General features: G+C 34.7%; 2 long non-coding RNA genes across 5 annotated transcripts in view; one reads left to right on the plus strand and one right to left on the minus strand.

Annotated features, from left to right (window-relative positions):
• LOC141451049 (uncharacterized) overlaps positions 1–24,099 on the minus strand; it is a 1,078,357-nt gene that overhangs the window by 304,172 nt on the left and 750,086 nt on the right. The window lies entirely within an intron of this gene.
• Positions 1–24,099, plus strand: part of LOC141451050 (uncharacterized) — a 125,246-nt gene that overhangs the window by 12,135 nt on the left and 89,012 nt on the right. Inside the window, exon 2 of one of the 2 annotated variants that reach the window (XR_012456508.1) lies at positions 1,244–1,381. The exons of the other annotated variant lie outside the window; for it this stretch is intronic. This is a non-coding gene — a long non-coding RNA (uncharacterized lncRNA). The remainder of the gene's footprint in view (positions 1–1,243; positions 1,382–24,099) is intronic. 2 annotated transcript variants of the gene reach the window in all.

The raw sequence follows: 24,099 nt of genomic DNA on the forward strand, positions 1-24,099 counted from the left end.
GTAATAACCTGATTTATTAACACATTACCTTTACTCACATTAACATTTACTAGCAACTAACGCTATTCATTACAGTCACCATTTACAACAGTCGCAACAGTTTACTGTTACTTACTCACTACGTAACGCCACAAAACTGTTCCCCGACTGACCACTGGTCCGCACTGCACCGAATTGCACTAGTCTCTGCTACACAAACAAAGCTCTACTCACTAACTGACTAACCGCCTGACTAGCTAACTTTGAAGCACTCCGCAACACTGACTCTCTCAAAACTAACTCATAAACTTGACTGATAACTCTAAACTCTAATAACTCTTTAAAACTGATTAACAACTCCATCTGTGTCTGCCTCCTTTTAACTGCAACTGCCCCACTCCGTCTGTGTCACGCCTACCGGCCGGTCACTGGCTGAGGAAAACACATACTGCCACCACCCCAATTGGGGCCGCCCTCCTCCAACCTTCTGACACACTCCAACTCCGCCTGTCTTGCTCCCACCTGCCGCTCATTGGCTGGAAAACACATACTGCCACATTCACCACTAGGGCCGCCTCCTCCAATTCTCTGTCTCTCTCTAACTCCGTCTGTCTCACTCTCACCTGTCAATCACTGGCTGGGAAAACACATATGCCACCACCCCAACTGAGGCCTTTCTCTTAGCTGGCTTTTACACAGCGGTGATACGTTACAGGCTACGGTCACTGAACTCATACAACAATCTAGCCTCTTTCCTTTCTAGTTCAGGTAGAGACCGGCCCTTTTGTCTACACAGTGGTGGCCTGTTACCGGCTTTGGTCGCTTAACCCCTAGAACAATCTAGGCCTTTCTTTTCTCCTCAGGTAGAGACCGCCCTTTTGTTCACACAGTGGTGGCCTGTTACCGACTTTGGTCGCTCAACCCCTAGAACAATCTAGGCCTTTCTTCTCTGCCCAGGTCAACTTCGTTACAACTGTATCAACATTTGAAAAGAAATGTGTATTTTTTGCAATTAACATTGAATTTTTCATTCTCGATTTGTAAAAAAACCTGATGTGATAGGAGAAAAGGGGGGTTATTTTTAAAAATGGCTGTACGCAATTGTATATAATCACTTTTCAGAAGTAAAACAGCTCTCAAAAAGTGTTATTGTGAAGTGCCTTCAACTGGTTTTTCTGTTATTCAAGGGCATGTGATAAAATCACTCTTTAAGACCATGCTTCTCAGCAAAATCTGATACTTGATAGCGTAATAAATTCCACAGGTCAATATCTAGCAAAAGGATTCTTGCCAAAGCTGAGGCGCAGATCTGGGCCGAGTGGGTTTTTAAGCAGATAATAACAACCAACTTGTTCTAGTCCAATGGTGGTCATCGCATATATTGTTTGTTCGAGAGTTACAGGTTGTCTTTTTTTATCTTTTTTTGTCTTTGTCTAGATAAAACTGTGGTATGAACAAAATATTCGTAGAAAGTATTAAATTAAAAAGATCTTAAAATATCAAAGCTCGGACAGATTTAAAGTTCAGAGATCATATCCCCGGTGGAAATCCATAGATTACATACATGTAGCGTGTCTACATTTATCTAAAGCGCTGCGGAAAAACTTGTAACTTCCTGTGTACCTAATTCCTACCCTCATATACGAAGTATTGTAGACTATAACTTAAGTTCCCTTAGTTATAAAAAATATAAACATAAAAGGCTAAAGCATATTTTGCTTTTAATTAACTAAATGTAGAAAGTTTTTTTTGGGTTTTTTTTTTTGCCTCAGTATTAAGTTTGACAAATCTACCAATGTAAATATTAAGGTTTGTGGAGTGTATATAGGCACTGCAGCTTGAAACCTCCTTTTGTATACCTATTTTAAATTGTAAATAAACTTTTTCAAATTCAAATTCAAAGTTCAGAGATGATTTTTTTTTAAATTTTACTGGCGAAATGCGGGACATGATCGCTTGGCAAAGATGGGAAAACTGTCTATTTTTCTAATTTAAATTTGACCTGATTGGTCTAATTCTGCAATTTACAAAATAATATTATGCAGTAATACATTTATTAATTATTTATTAATTATTAATTTACATTAATTAATGTATTAGTAAATTAATTTGGGGAAGTTCAAGGTTTTAACATACTGCAATTTCATGTTCTTCGCAATTACGCGAGTTTGGTTGGAACAATCATCCTCAAAATGGGTCTTCGAACATTGGAAATCGGTAATATTCCATTCTATCTTTTTCCAGCTCTTAAAATTCTTAAACCACCGCCTCAAAAATCAATTTTTTATCAAATTTTTAAAAGGAATTGTATTGGTAAATATAGTGGCAGGACTTAATTTCATTTTAATACGTGTATCCAGCAGCAAATAATGTTGATATTAATAGCAATTTAAATCAAAAATTCTGTTGAAAAAAGAGTTTTACTGGAAGAAAAAAGTTATTAAAAAAATAATAGAGGATTCTGTGGAAATAAGATTACTCTAAAATTTAAATAAAAAATAAAAATTGCCTTTAAAAAAATGGGGCAAATTGTAATGATTAAATGAACAGAAATTTAAGAAAATTTTATGATTACGAGAATTTGATTACACAAGATTAATATGGTAATATTAAAAGATTAAAAACTTATTAATAAACGATAAAGATTTAGTAGAAGTTTCAGACAATTTGAATTATGCTCAACATTATGCACAATCAATAAAACATTGATTAATCAAAACTCATCTTCTGTAAACTAGTTATTCTGATCAGACTTTTTTTTTTGTAGAGAAGATGGAATTCAATCTTAACTCACCCAGGGTATTTACTTAGGAGTGGAAGATGCTAATGTGTTTCTACCTTACCAAGCAATTTCCGAACTCTACCTTCGGAAACCATTTTACTCCTTGACACGAAGTACCAACTACCTAAAACTCTTTAATATTAAACACGCTCTGAAAATAGAAGCTAAGTACATCATAGTATTATCATCTAATTATACTATTTTCAATGTTAATAAATACTTTGCAGATAGATTAACAATTTAAATATTGCTGAAGTTTTAACAACGTGAATAGAAAGTATCTTATGCTGGATATTTTCAAAAGATTGCTATGTACGAGTAATTGAATACTGTAGATACCCATGTATATTAACGTCCATTTACCAAATTAATGCCGCGTATGGGACGCAACTTGCAAACATAATTTACTATAAAATTCTAATCTAAACCATTAAATAAAATGCAAGGCCCACGCCGGGGAATTGAACCCAGATCACATAATACATCTTAATTCTGCGGGCTGATGTCTCTAATCGCTCGGCTATAGTGGCCTCATTATTTTCCCCAATAACAGTGTCCAGTTACTCCCCAATAACAGATTGCCAAAGATCCTGGCAGAGGAAATTATTATAAGGAACTGTTTTTGGTATAAAGAATTTAAAATTACTTGCCAGAAATATGATTGGGGAAACAGTAATTACTTGATTAACAGAAATAAATAAAGTTTTGATGGTTTATTTGAAAATATTAAAACTGAATTTAGAAATGACTTAATTTCGAAGACCCAAAACTCTACATATCTCGCATTATATATAAAAGTAAAAAAAGTAGAGCAGAACAATTATTTTTCTAATAAATTTAAAATAAATTTTATTAAAGTTATTTTCAAATTAAGAGGGCAGTCGTTGAATCTGAATTTTAATGTTGCCAGTGATGAAATTGGTACATTTGTGTTCTATGTGTAACCAGTCTGTTATTGATTACATAAGTATCTCGTATCCTGCATTATCTGCTTTCAGAGAAAGATGGATAGGAAAGAAAACGTTAACTGAATCAGAGTGTATTGAATATTTAAATGGTCGCGACTGGGGTAAATTATATAATTACCATATTAGAGCTTGGAAATACGAGAACAGAAGTTTTCTCATACAATAATATAACACTTAGAAGCTATTAGTTAGAATATATGAATAATAGAATAAAACTGAAATTATGCGATAAGTTCTGGCTGCTATTATAAATTGTAAATTTTTAAATAGAATTCGAATTGGTCAAGCAGATGGACTGCTGTCCATGCTTTGTGTAAATATGATTTGTTGGTTACCGGTTGGCCGGAAAGATTATGGCGACTGTCTTTTGGGATTCACAAGAAATAATCCTCATCGACTATCTGGAAAAGGGTAAAACTATTACAGGTGCATATTATTCATCGTTATTGGACCGTTTGAAAACCGAGCTGCAAGAAAAACGCCCACAATTGGCCCACAAAAAAGTCCTTTTCCATCACGACAACACACCAGCTCACACCTCAGCAGTTGTGGTCGCAAAATTAATGGAAATAGGGTTCCAACTCGTTTCACATCCCCCCCCCCTATTCTCCAGACTTGGCTCCCTCGGACTACTATTTGTTCCCCAATATGAAGAAATGGCTGGCGGGAAAAATATTTTATTCAAACGAGGAGGTGATTGCAGAAACGAATGGCTATTTTTCACACTTGGACAAATCCTATTATTCGGAAGGGATCAACAAACTAGAGCAGCGTTGGACGAAGTGTATAAGCCTAAAAGGAGACTATGTTGAAAAATAAAAAAGGTTTACCCCCAAAAATTAAGTAGTTTTTATTTTTGCACGTACTTTTCAAACGACCCTCGTATTATGTATACAGGGTGAACTAGTAACTAACGTCCATAGGCCTACTGTGTGTAGTACGTACATCTGAAGTGGACTTCAAAGACGTATTGGCCAACTTCATATTTTCCACTGTTCTTGAGAGGAAATTTTTCCAGCATCCGGAGGAAGATTGAGGCTGTTTGGAGAATAACATGCTTCGAAATGGTGTCAATTTTTAGAAAATTTATCTGTCTTTCTAACCGTGTCATCAGAATCGAATTCGGGCTAAAACTTTTTGAGTAATAACATTTTTATTGCAAAAAAGTAATGATTTTAGAAAAAAAAATTAAAGTCACGTCACTCAAGAACAGTTGAAAATATGAAGTTGGCCAATACGTCATTGAACTCCACTTTAGATGTACTACTTGCAGTAGGCCTATGGACATTACTTACTGGTTTACCCTGTACATTAATTAAAAATAAAACAATTATGTTATTATTTCTATTATTCTCATAATTTGGGTGAATGAAATAGGTTCTCATAATGAAAATTATTTCAAAATACAAACGTATTCTACGCACATTTACTTATCTTCATCTACTAAAAAATGCTAATTAAATTGTAATATTAAGTATAAGCTATTTATTTAAAATTTCTCTAATTACAAAAAGTTTTGTTAAAACGTTCGCAATCTAGAAGAAACTGGTTATCTAAAAGAAATAAAAAATTATGCACACTTTATCTTCAATATGGAAATTGGAATTTTTATACTTAATTTGATTTTGTACTTTTTATTCAGTTTTAGATCTATTTTATTCAGAAAAAAGCTATTAAATACAGAACTTGTTTAAACATTCCAACGCTGTTCTCCATATTGAAAGTAACTACAACCAAGTTGGGTCCATTTTACCATCTGTCTCTGATTTTCCATGAACGTCATTATGGGATCGTCATCTAAATTCAGAACCCCTCTAGTTCAGCACAGAGTTAGTAATAATGGCTTACCCAGATTCCCTCTTTTCAAATAATAAATAAAAAATAAAACAAACAAAAATAAATAATATTCATCCAATTTAAAGAAATAGAACTTAATGATGGCGCAGAGTTTTATCTATAACTTCAATTTTTTTTGCTTTGTTTTGTTATTCTATCAAAACAGAAAGCGTCAATTTAATGATTTTAGTGTATGTTCAATATTTCATTTTTATTACCAAGCCACACAAGCATAAAACATATACATATGTTATGGGAAGTATACATTTAATTGGGCGAAATAATATAATTGCCTCTTTATACCACTTTTTTGTCACAGCCAATTATCTCGTGTTGCTAACACTTATACTTGTTTCAAAGGCTAAATAAATTCATGTGGAAATATACTCGTACATAAATAAATTGTGTACACGTTGTGAGATTTCCACTAAATTCATTTGAACAAGAGTCTTGTTTCCGCGGATAACTTCTTTTAAAGTGTTTCAATGAATCAATTGAAGAAATTTACTGTTAGCGTTCAAAATTGATGTAAATCAAGCAATATTTATAATTTGAAAGATAAAATATGATCACCTCGTAGATATAATCTGTGTTTGCATTTATTGTTCATTTGTAATTATTGAAAAACAAATTAAAAAATATGGCGATTAACACTGCATTGCCAATGCTCGAACTTAGTCAGTTATTGCCAATGTTTTAATAATAAAATTTGCATTAAAGAATGACAAAGAATAGGAATTAAGAACGGAAAAACAAATTTTGCCCACAAATCGGCTTGTAACATTTCTCGCAGAAGGAATTAACTTCAACTTAGGATCGCAGTAATTTCAGTATTTTCTAGAACCCTGACTGGACTGCCTTCTGATCAGCGACTTTTTCATTTTTTCAATTACTTTGCGCTGTTGTCACGGATCGGTAATTACCCAATTCGCTACAAGTTTTTGCTGCAATTCGGACAGAAAATCAATCCTAGAAAGAGGCTTTTTTTTTGTGCCTTGATACTTTCTATGAAAATTATGTAAATTTATCAAATAAGCATTTAGGCAATAATCTGGAGTCAAGTTAATAACAGAAAAGCTACTTATATGACCAATCAGGAGTCGAAATGACTCCGATATATTTTTACGTGTAACGCCAATCTGGAGTTAAAATGACTCCTTTGATTCAAGTAAACTAATCTGCAAAAAGAAACTAATAATTCCAAGGTCTTCAGCACAGTGACTGTCGAATGGTGAGAGAGTGGGGATAGCATATCTAAGAGCATTTTGGGATAGCTAAGAGATGTGGGGAAACAGAGACCATTCCTATTTTTTGGAGTCAAATTGACTTCGGATTAGCAATGCAGTGTTAAAAATGTTTTTTATGATGAAAATAAACTACGAACTAATTCCTTACCGGTTAAAAGGAAGTTGACATCAAAGATTTATATAAAATTTTATTTTCTTAGAATACTTTTTTTGTGTGGATTGTCTGACAAGGGTAGGCGCGCTAAATAAAATATTTTTCTCCATCCGGACTACTAACATTCCAAACAAGTTCATTACGATCCGAAATAGAGGCTCTAGATAAAGTTTTGGATCAAAGTTACTTCTCCATTAGCCGCCGTAATTCATACTGGATATTCCCGCAAAAGTGGTGGGGAAAGAGGCGCGTTTGGTTTACTACTCAAAGAGCGGGAGAAAGAGATCGTATTTGCGGGGGGTTGGGCAAAAAGTGTGTGCGGCAGTTTGTAGGCCTGGGCGGTGGTTATGTTGGGATAGATTTTTGGGCGTTCTTGTCCAGTTCTTTAACGACGTTCGTGGTTTTGTATGGGGCCGTGCGGTGATGTAAAGCAATGGTTAGAGTATCATAATTCTGGTGCGTGTGTGTGTGTGTGTGTGTGTGTGTGTGTGTGTGTGTGTGTGTGTGAGAGAGAGAGAGCGCGCGCGTGCGCGTGTGTGTTTGCTTTCGGCAAACTAAGGGCAGCCCTACGGTTACACCGGAACCGGAACATAAAAGTTCATGGGAAAGAAAAATGTATTGCGCTACACTTCCTGTTCATACAGACGCACCACGGCCGGCCTACAGTGCTAGTTTGGGTGTGCGTGCTCCTGTAGCTACCTTAGTCTTCGTAAAACTCGCCCAGAGCTTGCCCAGAGAGGACGAGCCACAGAGGGTGTAAAATAGCCTTGTAAATCCTTTCTTTATTTCCCACATATTACTTAGTAACTACATGTACACCTGCGTATACATGTCATCTGTTCTATCTTCGGGAAACAAGTCAATGCTTTACGCGCTCTCCTACTTTATAGTAATAAACCATAATTTCTTTATTTTATTTTAAAAAAAGATATTCAATTCACTACCGAAACGCATTCAACACAAAGATTATGGAATTTATCTCTTTTTATTCATTTTTTATTTTAAATAAGGCTCCAATTGTTTTGTCTTCAAATTTTTAATATTTGTTTTAGAACGAAAATGTGTCGACCATTCGCCTGATTAGTCAATTTTTACGTCGAAAAATAGCTTTAATGAATCAATAATTGTTTCCACATTTCGGAACACATATTAAGGAATTATTTCAAGTTTCTATGTAAAAAAAAAATATGTGACACCTATATAAATATGTGACAGGGTGTATACGGAGGAGTGGTCGAAACTTCGGGAGGTTATTCAGCAGCTCAAATGCAACAAAAAATATTCTATTCACTTTGGCCTGATTCTCAATAGTGTCCAAGATATTTGCATTTTTAACTTTTCCGTCGATATTCGCGTTTTTCCCCATAAAAACGGCCGTAACTTTTCTATTCTTTATCCTACAACAAATCTGCTTATTCCAAACGAAAGAGCATTAAATTTCCTATAAATTTACTCAATACAGAGCCTCTAAACGATTCTTATAACAATGAAATTTTTACTTGAATGTCTAAAAATTTCGTTCTCGTTGATTGTTTGTTAAGTTTCGACCACTCCTCCGTGTACGAGGGGGTACCCAAAAATAACCGGAATTGCGTTGCCGCGCATGGAGCTTATGTAGTACGCATTTCTGCCGCTAGACGTGTATAGCGCAATTCCTTGCCAGTTCAGTCCTGCCTGTGTTGTCTGCCTGGCTTGTTCTGTTCATCTGCAGTGATTGTTTTTACCAGCGCTGTTTTGTTCTTTTTTCGTTTTTTATGATGGCAAGTTTAAGTGAACAACGTGCAGCTCTGAAATTTTGTTTTCTACTCGGCAAAAATCTGATCCAGACTTTCTGTCAAATGGTGATGAGTCATGGTGCTATGGTTATGACCCAGAAACAAAGCAACAGTCGAGCCAATGGAAGACGTCATCTTCACCCCGACCAAAAAAATGTCGTCAAGTCAAGTCAAACATCAAAACAATGCTGATTTGCTTTTTTGATGCCAAAGGCGTAGTCCATTCAGAGTTTGTCCCCCCAGGTCAGACCGTCAATCAAACCTTGTATTTGGAAGTTTTGAAAAGATTGCGCAATAGTGTTCGCCAAAAAAGACCCGATTTGTGGCAAACAGGAGACTGGCTTCCACCACGACAATGCACCTGCACACACAGCCATCTCTGTTACACAGTTTTTGGCTAAAAATGGCATGGTTCCGCTGCCCCACGCACCTTACTCGCCTGACCTGGCTCCGTGCGAATTTTTCTTATTTCCACGCATGAAAAAGGGCATGAAAGGTCACCGATTTGACTACATTGAAGAGGTCAAGAAAAAAACGAAGAAGGAGCTGTCAGCCATTTCTAAAGATGACTACAAAAAATGTTTCGAACAGTGGAAGCACCGGTGGGACAAATGTATTAGTTGTAATGGAGAGTATTTTGAAGGGGATAAGGTTGTTCTGTAAAAAATTTGTAAATAAATAGCTTTTAAAAAATAATTCCGGTTTTTTTTGGGTACCCCCTCGTACACCCAGTATATGTTTTACGCTAGAATAAAATGTAAAATATTAGGCTTTTAGACTTGAATACGTCTTTAAATTTGCAATCATAAGGAGGCAATCCAAAAAAACCTAATGATAACAAAATCGGGTGATACAGTTTGGCATTATAGTTTCGAATCTATCGTCTACATCCAAAATTAAATTTGCTTTATTGCAACAAGCATTTGCTTGTTGCAATAACATAGTTGTTGCAGTGGCGAATTTCAATAAAACATTATAAAAATATTATTATTATTTTGACGATAAGTGTGGGGCTCAACCAAACCTTCTAACTCCAAACGCCTGCAGACACTACAGTCTAAAATCCTACGGAAAATCCTGAATGCTCCTTACTACATTTCTAACCTTACAATACACGCTGACCTTCACATCCCTTTCGTTACTGACCTAATAAAGTCTCGCTACCGCAAATTTCACAGCCTCCTAGCTCTCCATCCTAATCCTCTTGTCCAACAACTCTCCTCTCATCACCTTCTCCTACAATCCTCCTCGTCGCTTGAAGCGAAAATGGCCTAGAGATCTGTTGTGATTAATCATTGTGAAAGAGTTTCACCAGTGGGTGATTGCTCTAACCATATCATTACAAGTGGACTGCACCAGTAAGATCAAATTTACCTGATGCAACAATTGTTGCAGTTGTAAATATACAAATAAAGTGAAAAACAAACAAAAAAAATTTTTTTGACGATTTCGTTTACAAACTATGCAGAAAACTGTGACAAATTAAAAACACACTAAAAAATATATTTCCTTAGTTGTTCTCTCCTCAAAAAAAAAGAAAAAGAAATCAGTAAAAACTTTGTTCTTAAAGTTTGACGCAGTATATTTTATTTATTTTTATTTTTTCGCAGCGTTAAGAAGACGTGAGCAAAGTTTATATTTTCAATCAACAAAGTTAAACAATACATGTCAAAGTATTTCAAAGTAAGAAAGAAAATACAAAAGCACGACCTTACATATAGTGAATGGAGGCGAGAGGGCCTGGAAAGATTCCTACGATTGCCCTTCCTCTTTGGCTGACATACGCTTGATTGGTTACCAATTCATGCGACCGGGAGCTTAATCGTAGCAGGAGCTCTTGTTGACGTTGAGATTGGCACCAGGTGCCGTGTTAAGCCCTTGCTTTAATTCAAGCGTGATGGAGAAAAAAAAGTAAGCACAAAAAAAAAAAGGAAAAAGGAAAACTTTTTCGCACAATGGAGAACGAGAAAGTAGAGAAAGTATTTCTCCTTAATAAGGGATTTTCTGTAGGGAACTTTTTCTTCAGCAATATGTGAGATTTACTGAAGATTTAATATTCCAAGCAAAATGAAATTTTCATATGAGAATATATGTTAAAGAAAAATACATTTTAATTTTGTTCGCTTCCACGTGTACAAACCTCTCCACGTGATCAAAGTGCTTGTATAAAAGAAAGTAAGTTCGAGATTTGTAGTGGAAACACAAAAATAACTTCCGAGCCGACTCTATGACCATTAAAAACATATACGTATTAATATGTACACAAGGTGAACCAGTAAGTATTGTCCATTGGCCTACTGTGTGTAGTACGTCTAAAGTGGACTTCAAAGACTTATTGGCCAACTTCATAGTTTCCGCTGTTCTTGAGTTTTTTCTAAAATCATTACTCTCTTTTGCAATAAAAATGTTATTACTCAGTAAGTTTTAATCCGAATTCGATTCTGATGACACAGTTAGAAAGACAGATCAATTTTCTAAAAATTGATCCCATTTCGAAGCATAAGTTATTCTCCAATTAGCCTCAATATTTCTCCGAATACTGGAAAAATAAAAGTAATCGAAATTTTTAAGAAAACTCATTAGGCCCTTATGTGATCATTATCACACCTAGGTGCTGGCCACTTTTTATAAAAGTTTCCTTGTCTAATGGGCTTTCAAACGGTATATCATTTTCCAGGATTCCTTTTATCTTCGTATGAGAAATTAAGTTTGTTTTGCAAGAAAACGTGTTCACGAGCACACAATAGTGTTAGTTTATCAAGTTGTTTAATTCATTGAAAACTCTTTTAGATGGGCCAGTAGTCAATTTTCAAAGTAGGCTGTCTAACTAGCTCCACCGACCAATCACGTTTTGTTCATTACTCCGGTAAATTTTGAAATAATTAAGAAATATTTTCAGATCTTATTTTAGCCTAGCCTGGGCCACAAAATACCAGTCTGTTCAAATTTTTGTTCCTTGAAGCGGAAGCGTTTGTTGGCACAGCGAAATGGCGATCGTTGACTTTCGGTAACTTCCGCTTTTCTCCAATAGAACATTCATAGAGGAACTGGCCGAACGATTTCACCACCTCGGTGTACTGTAGGATGTGGGGACTTATACGAGTATACGTAAGTGTAGATCTATTTTGAACGTAGAGCAGAGCACTTTGTTAATAAAAGAACAAAACAAAATACAGTTAATGGAGACAAAATTTCGAAGCAAGAATGCTTTACTAAAATGGAATCCCTTGGCAACGAAAAATAGTACACTGAAAACTTTTTGGCGTGCCAGGTTGAATGAATTGCAGAATTTGGCGTGCCATGGGTTGCGGAATTTTGCTGAAGTAGTCGATATTTAAAATCCAACTAAAATTGTCATTTTTAAATTTGTTTGACCGCATTTAGGCAAAATGAAGAAACGATTCATTTATATTTATAGATGTATGTTGGCTATACTTATTAACAGATAAAACAATAATATAAAATAAAACATTTGCCCACTTAGATGGATATGCGCAGGGTATAAGTAAAGAGAAATTTTCTTTAACTCCTTGTTTAAATAGATTTAACATTTTTGAACATACAACTGTCCGAAAACTCTTCTACTTGTGCCAAAAATTGTTCTTGGATAAATTGATATACTGTGCTAACCGGAGCAAGTAAAACCCATGCCATGTGAAACCTTTAAAGTTATGGTAATGCGACCCACTTCCACTTGAACAAGCAAATGTCCACATGTTTTCCGTCTGTAGCAACAAGCCAATGTTGAGGCAACTTCTAACTTACTTTGAACAATTTAACAGAAGCTTCAGTCATAAACTGTTCTTGGGCAATTTTATCAAATGAAATTTATTACAGACTGTTTTTACATACATTTTATACCACTCATTAAAATGTGTAAAGATGGTTGGATGGATTTTCAGTTAAATGATGTGTCTAAATATCCAGTACTGCAATTCAATGAAACAAATTTGTAATTAGTGAAATTACACTATCGATGTTTAATTTGTGTAAAGTGTAGACCCAGCGAACAATTAAGTTATTATAACGTTTATAGCGACGAGCAGTTTACATCTTAAAATATCATGAAATTCATGTCGAAATATCGTATTACCCTCGTAGCGTATTCTGTGGTTTTATTTTAACTCAGAAGACTTCATTAGCACAGTTGTGGAAACCTTTTATGAATATCATTCTTCTATGCCAATATTAAATGTTCTTAGCTGCAATTTTTTTTAAAAATTTATTTGTTAAGTTAAATCAGCGCTAGATGCACTATTAATAACAATGACAATAACTGACTCTACGCACTCCTCAGAAGAGAGTAAATCGCGAGGCCACTGGCGTTTTAATCGTCTGGGAGGATGATCTGGATGGTGATGAGACGATAAATGGCGGACAAGAGGATTGGAATGAGAGTGCAAGTTCTGATGAAAACTTTTTGTAGCGAGTTCGTGCAACCTGGACAAACAGAATTGCCAAGTCTGTGTAGATAGTTAGATTTGAAACGTAAAATGGAGCGTTAACGATAGTGCGGAGAAATTTAGATTGAAGAGATTGAATTCTGTAAAGATTGGAGCGTTTCGTTGAACCTCACAGTTCAATATCAGTTCCTCCAGGCGGATTTTAGAGAAAGATTTGAACGTTACTACCAATTTTAGACTAGCAAACCACCTCTTCTATTCTTCAATGTTTTGGCGACGGTTTCGGTTGGTAGGAACAGTTGAAGTATCATTTTGAGATTGAAACAGGATTTAAAAGTAATGCTAAATTGGCGTCAGTAAATCAAACGATTATTTTGCCCAGTGATAATTGCACGATCGCGCAAAATGCACGATTGCGATGCTCAAATGGGATCAAAGAAGGAGGATGCACTGAAAATTACACGAACGGCATTTAATTTGATTTTTTCAGGAATACTCAAATGATTGGTGTAAGGAAATTACTTATTAAAGTGGTAATTTTGAAACAGGCTTAAGCAGATCATTTTAAACTAAATTCAAAATAATTTTGTTTGCATTTAAAAGTTTTTAAAAAAATAAAACTTTGAAGTTAATTAAAATAGAAGAAATACAAAATTTAATTGATTAACTACAGATAAAAGTTTTTCCAATCCGTTCTTTTTTCCTTCGCATTATTTTCTGTTTGCTTTTAATAAAATTCCTAAAAGATAGCAGGAAAGTAGAGTTTTTACATTTATATTCAATTGCTAAATGGAAAAGTCGAATGGGGGAGCTAATGCAGCGAGTAAAACTCATTTGCGAATTGAAACTATAAAACAGAAAACTGCGTTTGAAAAGTACTTAGTTCAGACAGAAACCCTCCAACAGGCAACTCAATTTAACCCTTACTAAAAAGTTAGTTAACGCTGTCCCTCCTCCAATCCTGAAACCGCATTAATCTACTTTTATTTTTTCTACTATTTTGTTTTTTAAAATTAATTATTTGATTAGACTTTTTTTTACTTGAATAGCTTCAGCATTTGAAGACAATGGTATCCGTAGTATCTTTTGTGTGTTGCAAGTATACTGACCTGTGTTCTCTTGTAGACAACATTGTCCTTCGCCGGAGCTGTAAGAAGCTTCTAGAAAAAAAAAATCTAAGAGCTGGCAGCTGGATTCGAACCCTGGATCTCCGAGGGGGAATCAGTATGCTAACCATTTGTAACTTTATTTAATCTAAATCTTCACTTGTATTAAGCTAAGGCCTAATCATATGTTCTAAGTGATTAAAAAATTATAAGTTCCAAGCTCATTTTTTTGACGAGATTATTGGGTTTTGTTTAAAAATATTTTGCGGATGGTTTTTAGATTTGTTTTCGAATTGATTTTCCCATCATTTTAATTTTATATCCTTCCAAAGGAATCAAAACATTTATCTTCATCGTGTCCAATTGATGATCCCTTTCTTCAAAAGAAGTAAGTTCTTCATATCTAAAAAACTTTTTAGAATGAATTCCCAAGTCATCATCTATAGATCGCTTTCACTTCGGCATTCTCACCATCGTAACATTCGCAAATCTATATTCAATTCAAATCTATATTTTTTTTCTAAGAAGTTTTTGATAGTTAACAAAATGAACATATTCTGATTTTAAAGGTTTAATAATTAGAAAAAAATGTGCAAAATAGCCATGATATTATGTGAATATATAGCTAGATTCAAACTCCAAGCCTATTAAAAAAAAGTAAAGTAAAGAAACCGCCTATTTTTTCAGGCGGGGCTTAACGTTTAACTACCAATTAGGAGTGGTGGGCAGAGGCGACTAGCAAACATACTTTACTGTAAATTTCTTTTATTAATCATTAAATAAAATCCAAGGCCTAAGACCGAATCGAACTCAGTACCACAATACATATTAGCTTCGCAGGTCTCGCCTCTAACCGCTCGGCTACCGTGGCACCTTCCAAGCCTACTATTTTTGTATAATATTTAAGAATTTTCAATATAAAAACTGTTTGAATCATTCAGATCTGGCTCTACTTCCGCAGAGTAAAATTAATATGAATGTTATGTCCAGCAACTAAAGAAAGGTAACATGGTCTATTTAGTAAATATCTGAAAAGGAAAAAAATAAGCAAACATGTGTATAAATTTCTAGCAAATATTGAACTAAATAAAATGAAAAGGTCGAAAAACAAAAATGAATGTTTTAATATGTAGAGCACGTAAACATACTTCCGTTAGAAAGGCTCCGTCGGGAACCAAGCGGCTACTATCAAGTCTATATTATACCCTTAAGGCTTTTGCATGACTCCTCATATTTATTTGCGATATCAGAAATAGGTTAGAAAGAGTGGCGTAGAGAGGGGCCCGGCTAAAGGGACCGTAAGGTTTTGCGCTTTAATGTAGTATGGGATGGAATATTAAATTGAATATTTGTATATGACATTGGGAGGCGGGTGAGGGGGGGCGCCCAATGGGTTAAGGTGTTGGCGCGCGCGGTAAGTGAAATAGGAGGAATATTGAAGCGGTAAGTAAATTGGTAGGGTCAGCCACCAGTAGCAAGCCTACCGACCAGCTGCTTGAATGGGTTTGGACTTGGCTCACTTGGCGCAGGGTTATCAAGGATATGGGACTTCCAGGGCGGCTCACACACTCACTGTCTTCTGCTCCACTGGGCACTTCCTTCTTCAACACCCAACTTCCCTCACGTTACCCCTCTAATTCTCTCAAAAGAGTTACTCTCTTTCGGCACACAGCTCCTCTCTCCCTTCGCCAGGGCACACTTTTCCTCTACTTCCTTACTTCTATTTATTGATTCGTTACATAATTCAAGCAGCACGAGCCTATTATTGCTGGACCATTAGCGCTGGCCAGTTACTTCCAAACTTGCAAAGCTTTTTTCCCTCTTCTTAAAAACCACCTCACCGTCCAGTTGCCATATCCTACTATTTGCTGTTTCTACTTCTTGATTAACTGGCCTTTTACCATATTCTTTCCAACAAAAATTGTTTCTTCTTCTATTTATCCACCTCCCTTCCTGTGCTGTGCACACCATTAAGAACTTCACGCCCTTTGATTTTTCTTTTCTTTCCTTTTTTTTTTCTCCATTTTCCAAGTCAATGATTATTTCCATGACTTAGTGACTTCAGACGCCATTTTCATTTATTACTTTAGAAAGAAAATAAATCACGCCAAACTGTTATTGCATTGTCATAAAAGTATTGGTAAAAACAGATAGATATATTGTTGTAAGTTCACAATTGCAAAATTATTACAATAGAGCAGATATAATCGTTATTGTTCCTCGGATACTTTTGAAATTATGGTAAAGGTCCACAAACCTTCATCTCCACACACCTTTCCTTACTCAACAAACAAAACATTCACATGAACTAAATTAATAACTGCTTCATTGAATTATATTTTCCCATACAGAAAACTATATCTTTAGATGCAATTTCAATAAATGCAACATTGCGGCTTGCGAGTCCCATCGCATTATTCATGTTAGTAAAACAGTTCCCTTAACTTTATCTAATTTACAGTTGCCTGAATGAATTACCAGCCCTTAGGTTTTCTTTTGCCAGGAGCCTTTCTAAGAACTCACTGTTTGATGATACGTAGTGTTTTCTGTAACAAAAAGGACATTGTCTGGAGGTGACAGAGACCCCAGTTACTGACAGTCTTAAATTAAAAGAAAAAAAAGAAATATTGAAACTAATTATCAGTAATTTAGGGGTAGATTACAGTTAGGAATCCATAGATTGCTGCGCTAGTCCAGTACCATAAATTTAAGCACTCATGAAATACAGCCAGACTATAAGGTGTACAATTCCTCTTTACAAAACATTCTGTTCTGAAACATTTGCCTCTAACACAACAAACTCGACGTCGAAGGTTTCTTAGAGTCTGTACGTACCGAGAAGAATTTACCGTTGCCCCTGGATCCAGAAGATCGGTCACCTAAACTTGGTGAGCATCCCAAACACAGAAGTCAGAAGAATTTTTTTTTTTTTTTTGCAGACGGTTGTATTTTGAACTTTTTCGGCCGAGGTGAAGACGCATCTCGATATTCAGTGCTCTGCCTTTTCTCTTCTGGGTCGTAATAATGGACCCATGATTCGTCCCCTGTCTCAATATTCAAAAGAAAGTCGGTAACAGCACGCAGTGACAAGGTACCAGTAAACGTGTCCATACTTCGGCATCTAAAAATACACTTGCTGAACGCAGAGAGTTCAAACTGCGCATACGTTATAAGGCGGAAACGTGACTTCCAAATGCCACCTCGCGCGCTTTTTGGAGCTCTTCGTTCGCGCTCGGCTAGCATGTGTGCATTACTTTTCAGCCAACCCTCGTACTTTCTCTAGTAATAAATTAAAAATACTTTTTCGTCATTAAATTAAAGATTTTGTAGGCGCCTCGCTAGCCAAGAGACGAGACCTGCACAGCTAACATTTGTTGTGGTGCAGGGTTCGATTCCCGGTCTTAGGTCTTGGATGTTATTTGATAGTTAATAAAAGAAATTTACAGTAAAGTATGTTTGCTAGTCGCCTACGTCCACGACACCTAATTGGTAGTTTGACGCAAAGCCCGCCAGAAAAAATAGGCATTTACTTTACTATTATTTATTTATTTGAACGTTTATTGTACAACAGAAAAACTACTTTAAAAAAACTAACAAACGTGAATGCCTTGGTCAAAGACCGTCAGGCGAGAATAACTTTACTACACTTTACTTAAAAGATTTTGTGTACAGTAGTCGATTCGAGGCATGATATAAATTAACAGAATTATTTTGCTGTTTAAAAATAAACATTTTTTTTAAAAGACCGTCTAACAATTAACTAATTACTTCGTTTTCTAAAAATTTATTAAAGAATCATGATTATAAAATTTCCTTTTAAAAGTAAATAAAGGCAGCAATTTTTCTTTTGAAGAATTCTGCTGAATGGAGAAACCAAAATGATGCAGATGAAAAGCCTGTATTTAGGGAGTAACTAGCCTTCTTTCATGCTTTTAAAGTAAGGATCTCCTATTTACTTGAAGAGCTGAATGGACGGGAGAAGTCGCGGTGGAAATGTGCTGACCAATCCTCTGTCTGTGTTATCAGTATCTCCATTCACTAAAGAAGATCCTCCAGAAATGACCATGCAGTTGGCGGAGGAGATGGCTGGAAATTAGATTCTTATAGCCATTAATTAGCCTCAAAAACTCCCAATGAACTCCCAACATCTTCTTTGGATTAACTTTCCTTCTTCAATGGTCGAAATGAACTTGATGGAACATAATACAGCTTCATTAAGATATAGAGCTTCGGTAATCATTCTTCCTCTTTTTAATATTTTATTTTGGCTGAGTACAAGGCTCGTTATTGCAACCAAATTCAACAAAAGGCGCCGATTACAAAATCTAAAATTGATTAGTTATATTTATTCAGTGATTAGTTCAGTGACGAATCGCCTATCACTCCACCTACCATTATTCAATAGAGACATCAATAGTGACAAGTCATGTCGTTACGTTACATTTTTTTAACAAATCAACCTGCCATAAAACATTTTCATTGTTAAAAGAAAAAAGTACTCTACAATTAATGTATAAAGTACTCTAAAATATATTTCATTAGAAAATTGTGACGAATACTAATAAGATCCAATACTAACACTAACACGACCCACTACTAATACTAACACCATACAATACTAATACGATCCAATACTAATATTAACACAACACAAAACTAATTCTAACACGATCCAATACTAATGCTAACACAACCCAATACTAATACTAACACCATACAAAAATAATACGATCCAATACTAATATTAATTCCGTCCACGACACCTAATTGGTAGTTGGACGTTAAGCCCCGCCTGAAAAAATAGGCGATTACTTACTAATATTAACACAACACAAAACTAATTCTAACACCATCCAATACTAATACTAATACGATCCAATACTAATACTAACGCAACTCAATACTAATACTAACACCATACAATACTAATACGATCCAATACTAATACTAACGCAACTCAATACTAATACTAACGCAACAATACTAATACTAACACCATACAATACTAATACGATCCAATACTAATACTAACGCAACTCAATACTAATACTAACACCATACAATACTAATACGATCCAATACTAATACTAACGCAACTCAATACTAATACTAACACCATACAATACTAATACGATCCAATACTAATACTAACGCAACTCAATACTAATACTAACACCATACAATACTAATACGATCCAATACTAATACTAACGCAACCCAATACTAATACTAACACCATACAATACTAATACGATTCAATACTAATACTAACGCAACTCAATACTAATACTAACACCATACAATACTAATACGATCCAATACTAATACTAACACAACCCAATACTAATACTAACACCATACAATACTAATACGATCCAATACTAACATTAACACAACACAAAACTAATTCTAACACCATCCAAAACTAATACTAACACGATCCAACACTAATACTAACACGATCCTATACTAATACCTTTTTTAAGCGAAATAATCTCTTCCTTTAAAACAAAACAAAAATTGTAATATTATTATTTGAATTATTTTCTCCAAAATTCTTAATTTCCCAGAATCTTTATGGTTTCTCTAAACTTTACTATATTTTCCAATATTTTATAAATTTAGAAAAACGTTTTAGTCTGATAAATTCTTTTTCATTACTGATCTACGTACAATAAATTCACGACCATGCGCCAGTCATTCTAAAATTCTGAAATCTATGATCTAATCGTCTATAAATCTTCTGAATTAAACCAAACTGCACTAATAGATTTCTCTTAAGTCGATCAATTATTAATGTTGGAACGTTATAAAACCCAGAAAAAAAATAAGAGAATAAATAAATAAATAAAAAGGATAAGTTAACAAAATATCCATTAGACAAAATAAGTACCAACCATCTTTGAAAATAAACACAGCACATCTCTTGGAGAGAATGTAAGCGAGACATTATCCGTATAATGTATATATGTAAATGTATTAAAATGACGGGTTTAGAAGCGAGTATGACGGTAAACCTGATGAGAGAACACTTCTTGCAGCTTGCCACATATTGAGATGTGTCACATGTCGAGAAGCACTTAAAAAGACTATAAAAAAGCCATTTTGGCCAGAACTGAGAGGAATCTACTCCTTGACTACCTTGAGGTAGTCGCTCTTATCTCATACTATCTCTGGCTTTTATGTATTATATCCCATTATATAATAAAACTTATATATATAATCCAAATTTATACGTAATTTTTATTATTATAAAAAAATGTGCATGCTTAAAAAAGAGATCTTAAACCTTAATGTATTGCATTAATTATAAATACTTTTATTTTTTTATTGTTAGTAAATTGCCTCAATGTAATGTCAGATTTAGTAGTTGCATTTAATCCCTTAATATTATAATACTAAACTTCACTACTTAATGTACACTAGCACTACCTGCCAGCCAGGTCAGCAGATGCCTTCAATACTCCTCACTTTTGCTCTAGGAGAGACGCGTAGATACTATGTTTCAAATTTTAAAGTTAAATTTATTTTAGAAATACTTATTTCGAATTTACTACATAAATAAGACATATTTAGGTAGACTATTTTGCTTTAAAACTCAACAACCAATTAATTTGCACCATCTCGTACATTGGATACATTAATTCCATTTATCAGCTGATAATTTGGGCTGTAGGTAATTTATGAAATAATTTACTGAATATTTAACTGTAAATATTTTATTTATTTAAAAAATGATTTAAAGTGAACAAAATAAATAGTTCGGATAAAAAATAAACAAAAACAACGGATTGGGTAAACATTTGATGTTTTAAAAGATAATTTGCTTACTCTAGTCATTTGTTTTTTGTTTTTTTGGTGGAATCCCCAGTCCATATTGAAAAAACAAGACATTACCAACTACTACAACGTTTTCCAAAGAGATACTTCTATCACTACAGACAGACTAACTAGACAATTGTAAGATCCATCTGGAATTACGACGCTAGAGGTTAGAGATATCCGTATATATCGCGCAAAGCTCTTCTTCTTCTTCTTCTTTTTATCCTTTTGTCAAGCACCTTGATCCTGTACAGATCCTTAAAATATTCTCTCATACAACGGCCACCTTATTTTTAGACCAAGATTCTCTAATCTGTATCGTGTAGTCTCATTAATGTTATTTATTTTACATGGGATTTTGTTGTCTAAGTAATTCAATTTGGCTTCAAATTTTGGGATAGACCAAAATAGCTTCTAGCTGAGGATTCGTCTCCCTTTCCCTCAGGTCAACGTCACGTAAAGGCTTAACTAATTCTTGGACACTTTCAAAAAATTTAATCAACTATTTATAAATATGTCACTTCTGGTTTATACCCCAAGACTATACTTGTGTGGTCTAATCCGTGTTCATAACTAACCCTATTTGCTTTGCAGATATTTCGAGGGCTTCATATTCCATCGTCTGTTTACAGCAAAAATGTAATACATAAAAAACAAATACAAACAAAAGAAATTTGCATTGTTTGTCAGTCAAACCGTTTGATCGATCATGACAGTTTGAAATGAAGTCTATATTGTGTATGACAGTTTCCTTAGTTTGATTTTAGATCAAGAAATCAATTTCCTATAACCTTTCAACTTTCCCAACCATTCTATTTCACCCCTCCATTCTTATAGTACACTTTGTTTTCAATATATTTTATTTATATAATTTCTCTAGCAATGTTTTCGACATGTTGAAGCGATGAATTGATAAACAATAGCGTTTACAACGTGCTTAGTGCCTACCAGCGTTACTTGAGGGCGGTATTCATATTTCTAACACTTCAATCAAAATTTTAATGTATGCTGATGATGTGGTCCTTCTTGCCGATAGCCAAAGAGTCTACAGAGAAATATTAATATTCTAGCAAGTTATTGTGACTTATGGAATCTCTGTGTCAACCTTAATAAATCTAAGGTTATAATTTTCAGAAGGGGAGGCAGACTGGCCGCATCAGAAAAATGGTACTACAAAAATCATACAGTGGAGGTTGTTAATAGATATAAATATCTGGGTGTAACCCTGACGCCTCGTCTTCCGCTCAATACCCATCTTGTAGAGAGGGTGGCATCCTCGAAGAGAATCCTTAATCTCATCTGGTCTGGCTATCTCTCGCAAGGTACTATACCTCTTCCATTTAAATTCCAAGTTTTTAACTCCATCTGTCGTTCAGTGGTATGTTATGCTGCCCAGGTCTGGGGATTTCAAAAGTATGATGTTGTAGAGAGTCTCCAAAGATTTTTTATTAAAAAATTATTTGCACTTCCCTCATCTTCGCCTAATTATATGTTATATATTGAGACCGCTGTGGACTTGTTGGAGGTATTTACTTTGAAACTCCATTTTAAATATATTTTAAGAGTCTTAGATCTTCCCCAGTGCCGCTTACCGAGAATCTTAGCGTTGGAGATTATCAATAAAAAGATTTTCTGGTTTCGACATTGGATAGACTTGGCTCAGAAGTATTCCTGCGATTTTGTGGCCTCTGTGGAAAATATACCTGCGTGGAAGGATCAATTAGCCTCCCTGTTGATTAAGATGAAAGCAGCTCATCGTCGAGGGTTTCTGGACCGCGTCTCTCTTTCGTCCCGCTTCCTTTTATACAGAGAACTTGACCATTCATTTAACCTTTGTCACCTGAATGAGGATCATTCCTTGGGTCTAACTCTAACTGAACTCCGCTGGATCTTTAAGTTAAGATGTGAGCTTGTCTACCTGAATCATACGCCATGGCTGCCTAGGGAGATTGAACTTTGTTCTCTTTGTAATTCAAGGTGCATTGAGGACGTGGTTCACTTTCTTGGTGACTGCTCAATTCTTTCTGAGATCCGGAGACTCTATGTCGGACGTTCAGTACTTACGAGAGAACAACTGATTTCTTTCCTAAATGGAACGCGAAATTGTCAACCTCTTATTAAATATGCTCGCCATGCCTGGTCTTATTGTTATCAGCTGGTTCAGGAGTTTAATTATTAATTTATAATTCTGTTATATATTGGTTATTTCGTTTTATTTTATTTCTAGGTCGGTTATATTTTTTGTTTATTATTGCTATTATTATTATTTGGTTTATTTGTTTTTCCTTTTCCTTTCTTTATCATTATAGTAACATCGACTCCGGCTGACGGATTTTCCAAGCCGTACAATATTTTCATTTTGTAATTTGTAATTTAGGTATATTTCATATGAAGAATAAATATTATTATTATTATTACGTGCTTAGTGCTAGACAAACACGAGAATAACTGCTCCTAATCTTCTTTCCAGTTAATATTTTTAAATTTCTTTTTAAAATTATAGAATTTTTTTATCCAGGGACATAAAATTTAAAGTATTCAGTTGTTATGTATTTTTTGTTCATTAGGTTATTAGATCACTAAGGAAAGAGTAAAAATTTAGATTATAAGAAGAGTGTTACGATATGAGAAGCTTCTGAAATTGCTTTTAATGAAATAACTTTCCATTGGCCCAATGCATAGAATTCACTAAGTCGTCCTTAATATTTGCTCTTATCCCTTTTATGATAAGAATTTTTTAACTAGATTTCGGTCTTGAAAATTCGTCTCCTGCTACATGACAAATCTTATTGTAAATAACTAACACTAACTTTTTCAGGTTTAGCGAACTTCTAGACAAGCTCTAGTACAACACGATAAGCTAATTCACATGTACTAAGAGATATTACAAATACAAATACTAATATTAAAGTAAATAACTAAATTACTCCTCATCTACCAGACGCAGTATCCTCGTCTAAATCCACATTCAGATAACGCACTACATTCTCATAGAAAGATCAAGCAACTATGGTAGACAAATACACA

The sequence above is a fragment of the Rhodnius prolixus genome, unplaced genomic scaffold (assembly GCF_049639745.1).
Source record: "Rhodnius prolixus isolate KJV_2025 unplaced genomic scaffold, Rpr scaffold_8, whole genome shotgun sequence".
Taxonomy (NCBI): Eukaryota; Metazoa; Arthropoda; class Insecta; order Hemiptera; family Reduviidae; genus Rhodnius; species Rhodnius prolixus.